General features: G+C 44.1%; 1 protein-coding gene across 2 annotated transcripts in view; it reads right to left on the bottom strand.

Annotated features, from left to right (window-relative positions):
* LOC126281589 (cholinesterase 1-like) overlaps window positions 1–12,744 on the bottom strand; it is a 183,111-nt gene that overhangs the window by 21,560 nt on the left and 148,807 nt on the right. The gene's annotated exons all lie outside the window — the stretch shown is intronic.

The following is a 12,744-nucleotide window of genomic DNA, read 5'->3' as shown; positions in this document are numbered from 1 at the left end:
CCAAAATTGCTGGACGGAGTGCCACTCGCTACAAGACCTTACGGTTCGAGCATGGCGGGGCGCTGGCACATTTCAGTCGTTCAGTGCGTCGATGTTTGAACCAGTAGTTCCCTGAAAAGTGGATTGGGAGTGGTGGTCCTGTACGATGGCCTGCTCGATCCCCTGATTTGACCGCTCTGAACTTTTTTGTGTGAGGAGGGATGAGCAATCATGTTTAAAAAAGACCTGTTGACTAAGAAGATCAGGTTTCCCGGATAGTAATAATAGCAGTATGATTTAAGGACATTCCTGCAGCCTTTGACCGAGTTGGACCGTACATGACCGACAGGTGCAACCTCTGTTTACAAGTCAATAGAGGCATTTTAAACTTCTAGTGTAACTGAAGTAATTATTTGACTTAATGTTGTTGTCTATTGGCAGTATAGAATTAACACTTGTTTGTGTAACTCTTTTGGTCACGGATAACCTATCAGAAAAGGTGTTTTTATTGTTTCATGTAACCTCCTATAGTTTGTTAGCTTAATTAATTTTCATCCTGAGAAAACTCCCTCCACAGGTTTAAAAAACACTCACAGAAAAGTTTGGCATTAGAGAAAAATATTTGTTTTGGTGTCCCGTATAACACCTCAGAGTTTATTTGTTAAAATAATTTTCACCCTGTGTATGCAAAGTTATTAACTGGCAGTACGTAATGGGAATTACGTGCACTTTGCAAACTCCGTGTTTTGCACCATACACTGTGCATAGGAAAACACGTCAAGTACCCTTTGCAGGTAGATGTAGGTGCACAAAAACTGTCGCGTCCTGAATAGAATAAGTAATTTTGTAACATGTTCCCAGAATGAGATTTTCACTCTGCAGCGGAGTGTGCGCTGATATGAAACTTCCTGGAAGATTAACTTCCTGGCAGATTAAAATATGTTGATTACTGGCGCTTTATTTTATCATGTAATATGAGAGTAGTATAATGGTAAAGTAACACTGACAAAATGAGAAAAAGGGTGTCATTACATATTACTGAAACCCATTACCGTATAAGATATCGCACAGGCCTTACTGCGAATCTTGTATTATCTAAATGTGAACTTTGGATGGTTGTCATTAATGCACGTAATCTGCTGTGAATGTGCAGGGCCTGCACTATATCTACACTTAGAATGTAAAGGCGCTTGAAAAGTGTATCGCCGTATAAGATACCGCACAGGCCTTACTGCGAATCTTGTATTGTCTAAATGTGAACTTTGTATGGTTGTCATTAATGCACATAATCTGCTGTGAATGTGCAGTGCCTGCACTATATCTACACTTAGAATGTAAAGGTGCTTGAAAAGTGTACGGCAGGTTAGAGAAATCTGTGTCATGGACTGGACTGTGAGACAAATCTGGAGAGTTTCATGGTAAATGAAGTAGAAACGACTAGCATACCGTAAAGAAGACAGTATATAGAAGGTAAAAGAAGTGTTAATTTACCTTGTCTTGGCAACATTTGTCCACATGCTGGTCATGTTTGTCCTATTGAGGAACATCGCTGTTCGTACGAACTGACTGGCTTATGGAAAGTCTGCGTGATAGTATGTGACGGAAATTCTGCGAAGATGCTCCAGTGTAATATGGCCTAACGGAAGTTGTGATGTTGGCAGATAGTACATACACATCCGGTGACGGAGAATGTACAGTTTTCTGTACCTCTTGAAAGTTGATCTAACAGGTCAGTCAGCCTTATGTAGTGCAAACTGATGTGATTAAAGCAGACACAACGCTCAAACGAATGAAGAGGCTGCCATGGCGCAGACGAAGGGGTTCGTAATACTGGTGAATTGTGGGACACTATTCAGCAATGTGTACTATTTTTTAAGCATATTGTTTTGCTTACATGTAACATGTGCAGTAACACCTAATAAAATATTGTTTCAATAGCACACTTGAGTTTCTCCCGGTGTACGAAATGTTCAAATAGTTACGAGAACGCAGCCGCGTGAAGTATTCGACAACCGGCCTTATTTCGACAGGTCCGCACCATGCATGGGTGCCTATTCTCTACCTTTCCGCGATTGTGCCGATCGTTTCGGTACTCAAGAGCACCGAACGGTCTAGTACTCGAATTAGAGCTCGTGCATTATTCAGTATGCATTTCGGTAGCGATACCGTTCAGGTCTAGAGAACCAAAACGCTGTTGTCGGTTTGCGTCGCACAAGCCAATCAAAAGCAAGCGGCCGCAGATCCGCGCATGCGCAGTGCAGCGCGTACAGCGGCATGAACACAAAGCAGCTAGCAGAAGACACAGGCGTGCTATTCTTCCAAGTACCGAAAATGGCATTTACGATGCCATAACGCATGACGCCGCATTCCATCCAGCTGTCGTGCCCGCTTTCATCGCTCTTGCCTCCTCCTTAACGGTATTAGGCGCAGTATATTCATTTCCATGATTCTCAGCTGAAATGCATGGAAATTTTTTCAGTTTCTATGACGGCATGTTTCCATGCACGCATGATAGCGTATTTGATTTTATTCTGCAGATTTCGTAAATGCCACATTATGTCTTCTTATTCTCATTCACACTGACACCGTGTTTTGGATTTTACGTTTCGGAAAACGAGTTAGGAATAATATGTAGTACCACATTGTACTAATACAGCTATAAAAACACCCGAAAAATTGATTCTGAGAGTTTCAAAGAATAAGAATATAAACAAAATGTGATTATAACTCGCTCCTAGAGATCCAGATGATTAAGTAGCCCACTTTCCTATGCGATACGTCAACGATTTGGGTCTTAAAATTGAAAAACGCATTTAGAGAGCTCCTGCAGTTCGTCAAAGTTTACAACATGCATCTCATGAATGAAAATGTTTAGTATATGGCGCTACAGTCTAAAAATATTACGGCGGAGATCGTTCATCTCTGTCTACTGAGGTTGAGGATTCAATCGCTGATAAATAATTGTGACAAGCAAGTTTATGAAGATGAGAGCTGCTAGCTACATTCTAAGTAATCTAAGCTGTGCTCTTAGATTCCTGTCTAACCGCATACTCGGAAATCGCTACATATTCGGAAAAAATGGTGAATTATTTCTGACAAGGAAAATACACTCCTGGAAATTGAAATAAGAACACCGTGAATTCATTGTCCCAGGAAGGGGAAACTTTATTTACACATTCCTGGGGTCAGATACATCACATGATCACACTGACAGAACCACAGGCACATAGACACAGGCAACAGAGCATGCACAATGTCGGCACTAGTACAGTGTATATCCACCTTTCGCAGCAATGCAGGCTGCTATTCTCCCATGGAGATGATCGTAGAGATGCTCGATGTAGTCCTGTGGAACGGCTTGCCATGCTATTTCCACCTGGCGCCTCAGTTGGACCAGCGTTCGTGCTGGACGTACAGACCGCGTGAGACGACGCTTCATCCAGTCCCAAACATGCTCAACGGGGGACAGATCCGGAGATCTTGCTGGCCAGGGTAGTTGACTTACACCTTCTAGAGCACGTTGGGTGGCACGGGATACATGCGGACGTGCATCGTCCTGTTGGAACAGCAAGTTCCCTTGCCGGTCTAGGAATGGTAGAACGATGGGTTCGATGACGGTTTGGATGTACCGTGCAGTATTCAGTGTCCCCTCGACGATCACCAGAGGTGTACGCCCACTGTAGGAGATCGCTCCCCACACCATGATGCCGGGTGTTGGCCCTTTGTGCCTCGGTCGTATGCAGTCCTGATTTTGGCGCTCACCTGCACGGCGCCTAACACGCATACGACCATCATTGGCACCAAGGCAGAAGCGACTCTCATCGCTGAAGACGACACGTCTCCATTCGTCCCTCCATTCACGCCTGTCGCGACACCACTGGAGGGGGGCTGCACGATGTTGGGGCGTGAGCGGAAGACGGCCTAACGGTGTGCGGGACCGTAGCCCAGCTTCATGGAGACGGTTGCGAATGGTCCTCGCCGATACCCCAGGAGCAGCAGTGTCCCTAATTTGCTGGGAAGTGGCGGTGCGGTCCCCTACGGCACTGCGTAGAATCCTACGGTCTTGGCGTGCATCCGTGCGTCGCTGCGGTCCGGACACAGGTCGACGGGCACGTGCGCCTTCCGCCGACCACTGGCGACAACATCGATGTACTGTGGATACCTCACGCCCCACGTGTTGAGCAATTCGGCGGTACGTCCACCCAGTCTCCCGCATGCCCACTATACGCCCTCGCTCAAAGTCCGTCAACTGCACATACGGTTCACGTCCATGCTGTCGCGGCATGCTGCCAGTGTTAAAGACTGCGATGGAGCTCCGTATGCCACGGCAAACTGGCTGACATTGACGGCGGCGGTGCACAAATGCTGCGCAGTTTGCGCCATTCGACGGCCAACACCGCGGTTCCTGGTGTGTCCGCTGTGCTGTGCGTGTGATCATTGCTTGTACAGCCCTCTCGCAGTGTCCGGAGCAAGTATGGTGGGTCTGACACACCGGTGTGAATGTGTTCTGTTTTCCATTTCCAGGAGTGTATGAAGGTCACTATCGGTTGTTTCACTCACAGCAATTTCATATTTCGTTTTTTGATCACACAGTAATCACAAAATCATTTACTGAGGAAGTACGCTCTTACTTGTAAGTAATAACGAATATTGCAGAAAAATCTTAACTTAATACGAATAACAACGTCTCAGAATGTTTTGCACATATGAAGAGGAAAACAATTTTTTTGCACCCATCCGTGGGCGAACCAGTGTGCTTGCACGTAACACTCCCATGTGCTAACCACTTGGCCTCGCTAAACAGCAGCTACATATTCCTCAATTGTTTTACTATTGCAGAGAGGAATGTAGGCTCACTTCGTTCCCAAACGATGTTGCGTAAGTCTGAAATGGTTAATAGTTTGGAAGGTTTACAATATCAGGCTTCATGTAACTACTTTCCATTATTACTTGAAAGCTGTAAACACGTTTAGATAATTACTTACTACACCAATGTGGGAAAAAGTACTTAAAGTCACCAGTAACGTCAGTTCACACTCACGTAATATATGTAAGCAGAGCCGATGTCTTGATATTTAATGATCTTTAAACTCTTATTTGCATAAAAATAACATGTATTTTGAAAGAATATTGACCGAAAACGTTTTATTTTTGGATGTAACCATATTTCTAACAAACGAAAATAGTCTTTTATGAACTCACTTTTCAACCGGATGCGGCCTCTGGTGATTCTTTAGTAACACAATCACTAAATCCAAAACTAAAACCGCTAAATATGTTTAAAATACCAAATTACAGGTGTACATAAACCACAGTTCACCGATCGACAGGGTCACACCAAAATCAAAAACCTCTCGGTACAATTGCCGTGAAATCGGTGGGAGGACCGTTCGGTAACAGGTCTCAGAAGCTTACTGAATAGGATATTTCGGTAAAGAACCGAAAATGACGTCACTACCGATACAAACCTACTACACCTTCCGCTATGAACGATACAGAATAGGGCCCCTGGTAAATGACACGGTATGCGTCTACCGAAATTTAGGCAGTTGTTGAAGACATCATCTGGCTGCGTTCCAGTAAGTTATTAGAACATAAGTTCAGTAATTTAATTACCAACATAGGCTGATTTTTCAATCATTGCCAGACCAATAATATGAACACTAGCCAATAAAACACATTTTACATTTATCAGGTTCATTGACAAAGCAAAGGAAAAAAAGACTGTTTTTGACAAGTATGTGGCTGAACGACATCCTCAGTTTTATAGTCTTTCCCAATAAGAAAACTATTAACCCAATGAGGCAGTACATCAATACACTCAGACGGTGGTGGTGAGCGCGCCTCGATTCGACTCCAGATTATTCCGGGTCGGTTCTGGTGGTTGGCCTCAGCGTGGTTTTTCGGACGATTACCCACTTTATACAAAGAGGAAGAATACGAAAAATTAGAGCTCTAATACGTAGATAAATTTCAACACTCGTACATCCACCTGTGGCTTTAACAGGTAGTTATTCTGTTTTGACTAAACATCTAAAGAAGAATTTTTTTAAAGAAAATGAGTATATTGGATTCTGCACTTCTCAGTGCTGTCATAAAGGAATTATCTTGTTCCTCCAATCTTTTATGCAATACCATATTCTGCCACCGCTCTCCCGAATCTCTTCCTCAACTTAACGTTTAAATTTTTAAAACCATATTTTGAACAACTTTCCACGTCATTCTCGAGACAATTTATATTAGCGGAAAATTATTATGGTGACTCATGCGATAGACTTTGTAATAATTGCACATATTCATCCTTGCTTTTTATGACTTACAGTGTCCTCTCGTAAGTGTTACAGAAAACTACTGTTTTTGCTCACTTTCTATAATATCCAAATAAAATTGTTTGACGACTAGCATCTTTGGTCGTGAACACTCTGGAAATGACCATATGACTTAGGGAGCCCGCCCTCTTGGTTTCAATAAATAAAACGAAACGTCTCTTGTCAAAAATATTATGGCGCAAATACGTAATGATGCATGGCAGACCAGAGTGTAACAGAGCATGTAAATTAAATTCTTATCCAAATTTGTAGCAGCAAAACGTGGTTTAGTAAAAACAAATTACCATGACTCTATTCCTCAAATGGTATGAAACACACATATTTGTGTCAGTGACATGTAGCTTTACAGATAATGCATACTCGTGCGTATATAATCCTAAACAAAATTGCCAACCGTTACCTTTTCCCCGATATACTGGGCAGTGCGGCTGTGCGGGCCACGTCAGCGCGGGGAGTATAGCATGCGCATGGGATGCCACACGAATAGACCGCTTCTGAAGAAATAATCGAACGACAGTTGTATAACCGTCCACTTGTGTACTTATACTTCCTCAGATGCTTTCAGCAAATGCGAGTCTCTCGCGAACCTTCCTCTCGGCTACATTCTTTCGTCCCTTAAATCTCCCTACACGAAAACTCCTAGATACTTGAAAGTTGTAACATTCTAGTTACTAGTCCACGATCGCAAAGTCTAATGATATTGGATTATTTTGTCTGTGTGCTAGCATCACATTAAATTTCTTTAAGTTTAGAGTCGTTTGCCAATCGTTCCACCAGTTACTGATCATGCGCTAATCGCTTTGAATTTTGTAATAGTTTTCTTATGAAGTCATCTCCCTGTACAGTGCTTCGTTGTTTCCAAACACTTCGATCATTGCTGAAAGACCGAGAAGCTGTAGCGATTCCACGTCGCGCTCTCTTCCATTGCAAAACAGCGACATAGTGTCTTTCTGCTACGACATTTTACTGCATCTCAGTATGCTGACACCTTGAAGGTGCTTATGGAGGACCACGTTGGATAAACTAAGAATAAATCCTATGTCTTTATTCTGCGTTTCATTGATTGACTGAGTAGAGATCTGTTGACCTCATACCTTCTAAAGCTTTCTCCTTTTTCCCATTAGAATCCTTCCGTATAGGTCAAGGATTCAAACGTTACTATTTTGAACCGCGAATTTCATTGTGGCTTTTGGGATTGCTACCATGTTGCAACAATAATGTTCCAAGCTATTAAGAAAGAGGGACGCCAAGTTATTATTTTGTTTACGTGAAATACAGCAACTTTGATATCCATACAAATTATAAAAATGGATGTACGTCTTTATGTGTATGTATGTGTATGTATGTTCCCCATCTCTTCCTAAAACACTTGACCGATTTCAGCTGGACATTGTTCACATTTTGTTTACTGTCTGGAAAGAATAGACCAACCAACCTGTCAAAAGGGGGGAGGTGAAAAAGCACTATAACCCTTGGCGTAGGCATACTCATGGTTTAGTCATGCAGTATTTGAGAAAGAGAGCACTAGAGACACATAATTTCAAACCTTTACACTTTTTGCCGTTGACAACCTTCACAAATTGAGGAAAGGAAAGAAGTTTATCGATTCCTACATTTTCGCTGCTCATATTGTAAAACTGGATGTTCTCATTTATTACTTATTTACTACAAACTGTATTAGTCACTCATTTTGCAGACAGTATTCACATTTACCAATGAAAGTAAAGAAAAAATAAAAAAAAATTACATCGTTGCACGAAACTTACTTCAGTAGATATGAAGTCATAAACAATGAATGCGTGAAAAACTACCCCAGTAGCTCATTTGTAAAGTAATCGGAAGTCTGAAACTGTTTTAAGGAGGTGAGTTCGATTCCTTAAATAATGGAGAAGAGAGAGAGGCGGGAGTAGGAGGAGACGGACAGTGAGAGGGTGGGGGAGGAAAGAATGGCTCTCTCTGAGTACTATGGGACTCAACATCTTAGGTCATAAGTCCCCTAGAGCTTAGAACTACTTAAACCTAACTAACCTAAGAACATCACACACACCCATGCCCGAGGCAGGATTCGAACCTGCGACCGTAGCAGCCTCGCGGTTCCGGACTGCAGCGCCAGAACCGCACGGCCACCGCGGCCGGCGGGAGGAGGAAAGAAGGGAGTGGATGAGTGATAGAGGGAGATGACGAGATGGACCAAGAGAGGAAGGGGAGGAGCAGGTGGACAGAGATGGGGGGAGGAAGAGATGAACAGAAGAACGAGTAGGAAGAAGGAAGGAAGACTAAGAGTTAAGAGTTTAATGTCTGGTTTGTAGCGCGACCATTAGAGATGAGCACAAGCCCCGATTATGAAAGGATGGAGAATGAAATTGGCCATGCCCCTGTCAACAGAGTCATTCAGGTATTTGCCTTGAGCGATTTAGGGAAATGACGGAAAGTCTAAATTTGGATTGCACAAAAGGGACTGTGAGGGCGGGAGGAGATTGACAGGTCAAGAGGAGCTGGAGAGCCCAGGGAGAGGGGGGTAAGGAGCAGATAAACAGAGAGAGAGAGAGAGAGAGAGAGAGAGAGAGAGAGAGAAAGAGAGAGAGAGTGAAGGAGTTTGCCTGGGGAATGAAAGAGCACAACTTACAGAAGAGAGGAATAAAGTGACACCTGAGGTCTCTCCACTAGTATGAGATTTTCACTCTACAGCGGAGTGTGTGCTGATATGAAACTTCCTGGCAGATTAAAACTGTGTACTGGACTGAGAGTCGAACTCGGGACCTTTGCCTTTCGCGGGCAAGTGCTCTACCACCTTAGCTACCCAACAACTACTATCTTTCAAACTTCACAGAAACTCTCCTGCAAAACTTGCAGAACTAGCACTCCTGGAAGAAAGAATATTGCGGAGACATGAGTTAGCCACAGCCTGTAGGATGTTTCCAGAATGAGTTTTTCACTCTGCAGCGGAGAGATATGAAACTTCCTGGCAGATTAAAGCTCTGTAACAGTTTTAATCTTCCAGGAAGTTCCGTGTTTCCACTGTTTCATATTCAGCCAGTGTCCGAGTTACGTCTCCCACAAAAGTTAGGAGACAGCCCTGCCCTAATATAGGTGCTACTGGCGGTGGTAGGTAAGCATGGAAATCCTCGTAATGGATTCCCGTTCGTTACTGGCAGCCGTGGATCTACTGCTGGGGTTTAAGAACTTTTGCCAAGAATTCTTCTCACTCTCTCGAGTTATACTCCTCGCCTTCATCCCCTCCATCAGGAAAGGTAAGATTCTTATCCATACGGCACCAATTGCACCTTCGCGTAATCACCCTGCTGTACCCAATTTCAGAACGACACTTGTGATTCCACCAAGGGACAGGATGCCTTCTACGTGTTCCTGATGACTTGGAGGTGGATACATCAGTGACTTGGTGAATCACTGCTGCAATATTGTCCATCCAGTCCTAGACGCATTCACGCTGCTCAAAAACAGCTATTCGTCTGTAAACCTAGCCTTCTCAGCAGCAATTTACACGTCCTCATTTCTGGATCTGCTCCATCTGGCAGATAGATCCAGGAGAGGTAGTGGTCACTTCCACAAGAGTTATCATTCACTTCCCACTGCGCAGTGTCTGTAAGGGCAGGTGAACAGAAGGAGAGGTGTATTGCTGTAGACGCACCTACAGCGGTGCTGAAATAAGATCGACCCTTGTTCACCACCATGATGCTTTCAGTGTGTGTGAGACTCTCGGTTACTCTATGTGGAGCATATGATGCTAGATCCCAATAGTACGCTGTGTGTAGTAACATCTCGTAAGAGGAGGACGGGTTGGGGTAGTTCACCAATATGCTCTTTCAGCTTCTCAACATTAGTGATCTCGTGGGGTGGCAGGTACACAGGGCACACTCTGACAGTAACGTGGGCATTTATCGTGATAATCAGAATTGTAGCGTTGTTGTTAATGGTAGAAGCGAGGAAGTGAATGTGTCTTTGACATACGCCTAATCATTCGCCATCAGGTCATCTTTGTTGTGGAGGTGATAACCTCTAAGTACAGGTGGATCTGTACTTTTACAATGAGTCTCTTGGAGACTAAGCCAAATGGAACTTCTATCCATTCACATTTCAATGGAAGGCCTTCTATCGTCAGTTTTTATTTACCTTTGCCTTTGTCCCATTACAGTGGGGTGAGGAGGAATAGAGGAGCTATCTAGGTCTTGTGACAATGAAGTTCTTCTCATCATTCAGACATGCAATTTTGACATGTGACGGCGCCTGAGAGAGCTTTTTCTCTGAATGATGCGCTTTTTTCCTGTATCTTTTCACTTCGAAGTTGATGGGGAAAGGGAAAGCTGAGAGGCACTATGTTTTTGGAGTATCTTCTTTATACTCAGTGAAGTGTTGTTCTTCTCTAGTATCATGAGCTTTCCATTGAAAATCGGATGGCAGAAGTATATTTTAACTTGTGCAAGGAAACTATTTTAATCTAGATTTTGAAATCGGGGAAGGGTCGCATTAACACCGGTAGTTATCGCTGCGTACGAAAGACCCTGAAGTATTTATATATGGTCACATATATATATGGCACTTAGTGCGGGTTCTCGAAACCAGCCTCTCCCAGTGTTGGTTGAGGAGGTACAACCCCACACTCGATAACCTGACCCTGCCCGAAACGGCGATTCCATAAGCTTTCCAATGTGTACCATGTCAGGGATAGCTGGGAAAAAGCGAACATGAGTGTTTCCTGCTTGTCAGGATGGGTTCGAGTCCTCCTATGGGCGCTGTAGGGTCTACATCTACATCCATACTCCGCAATCCACCTGACGGTGTGTGATGGAGTCGGTAGATACTTTAGGAGACAGGTGTGACGTGTGGGAAAGCTGCACTCAAACGAACAGTGATCATACAACAGTTATTAATCCATTCAGCTTTGACAGTCTTCTGAGTGCACCCTAATCCCTGTCGCAGTCTGGTGTTGCCTCTTAGTATTCCGCCGTTGTAATTGCGGGCCATGACGTACCGCGCTGCCTGAGAGACGGGCGCTGCACGGGTGTCTTTGGTGTGTGAGGAGAGCCCATACACCACGATACGACCACGCTGAGATCACGAGTCTTCTCTATTACAGAGGGGTTACAGAGGGACAGCGGCATGGCGATGGCTTTGACCACAGCCAGACTCAAAACCAACAGTGAAGAGCAGTGGCGGGCGGTTGGAGCAATGTTGGCTGTCTGGTCAGGGCAGATAGGCAGAGATTCCTCGTTACAGACTCGGTGATGGCAGACAGCGACAGCGCCGACTGACACAGACTGGGCGTCACATACTGAACGGCTGGTTGAACGACCATGAGGAAGATAAATTGTCCCTAAATAGCGCCTCCCCTTGCTTATTTCTGCTGTTTACATCGGTTAGTTAGTGGTGCAGAATCGTGTGGAACGTGTTGTTGATCTCTAGCTATCGTAATTGGGTAGCAATACTCATTTTTAAGAAAAAGATGAACCATCCCGGTTCTGACAAGCTACCAATGCGGCTGCTATACCTTTAAGGAACTGACGATTCCTTAAGTCTGTAATAATTCTCAGATGCGTCAGCCATAGTTCTCGGGAAACAGACAGAGCACGTCTACTCCAATTTTATAAATCCTTCATGAAGCTCTGTCTTGAATATGGATGACAGATTTAAGGAACAGCAGGACCTTCATACCTCATGATAGTGGGTGTGGTTCACCACAATGTTATTAGGCTGTCAAATGGTTCAAATGGCTCTGAGCACTATGGGACTTAACACCTGAGGTCATCAGTCCCCTAGAACTTAGAACTACTTAAACCTATCTAACCTAAGGACATCACACACATCCATGCCCGCGGCAGGATTCGAACCTGCGACAGTAGCGGTCGCGCAGTTCCAGACTGAAGCGCCTAGAACCGCTCGGCCACACCGGCTGGCCTATTAGGTTGTCAGTATGGGCTTACTGATCAAGACTAATTTAAAACTTGTGTGCATTGGTGAGTCTGCACTGACTATTCGAGGTCTTTTCATGTTACACCACCCATATAGGGCTGCGTCTGTTGCAAAATCGACAGCATTAATCTCCATTGCCCAGCCGCCAATGAAACCGTCAATGGGCATTTAGGCCATTTGGGAACTGTGTGAGGAAAAGCTTTGAGTTATTGCAGGTGGAAAGCTTCAAGGCCCAAAGCCAGAGATAGTGGGTCCCCTTGCTATCCAAACAAGCACAGGTTAGGTTTTGAACTGAACTGGTGCACAAAGAAGTGTACACCATATTATATATTTAAAACTAAATTTTCCGAGATTTTAAATCGCCGCCCTGACTTTATTAGTGTTTAGATGGGAAGGTCTAAGCAAGCGTATTCTGTAGGCTATTCCATCGTGTCCCTCCTTAAGACACTGGAGAAGATGAGATGGCATCGTGACAAGAAATTTCTCATATGCTCCGATTCCCTAAGGG

Source organism: Schistocerca gregaria, chromosome 7 (genome assembly GCF_023897955.1).
Source record: "Schistocerca gregaria isolate iqSchGreg1 chromosome 7, iqSchGreg1.2, whole genome shotgun sequence".
Classification (NCBI taxonomy): domain Eukaryota; kingdom Metazoa; phylum Arthropoda; class Insecta; order Orthoptera; family Acrididae; genus Schistocerca; species Schistocerca gregaria.
Note: the sequence above shows the minus strand (reverse complement) of the source record. Positions and strands in the feature narration are given on the sequence as shown.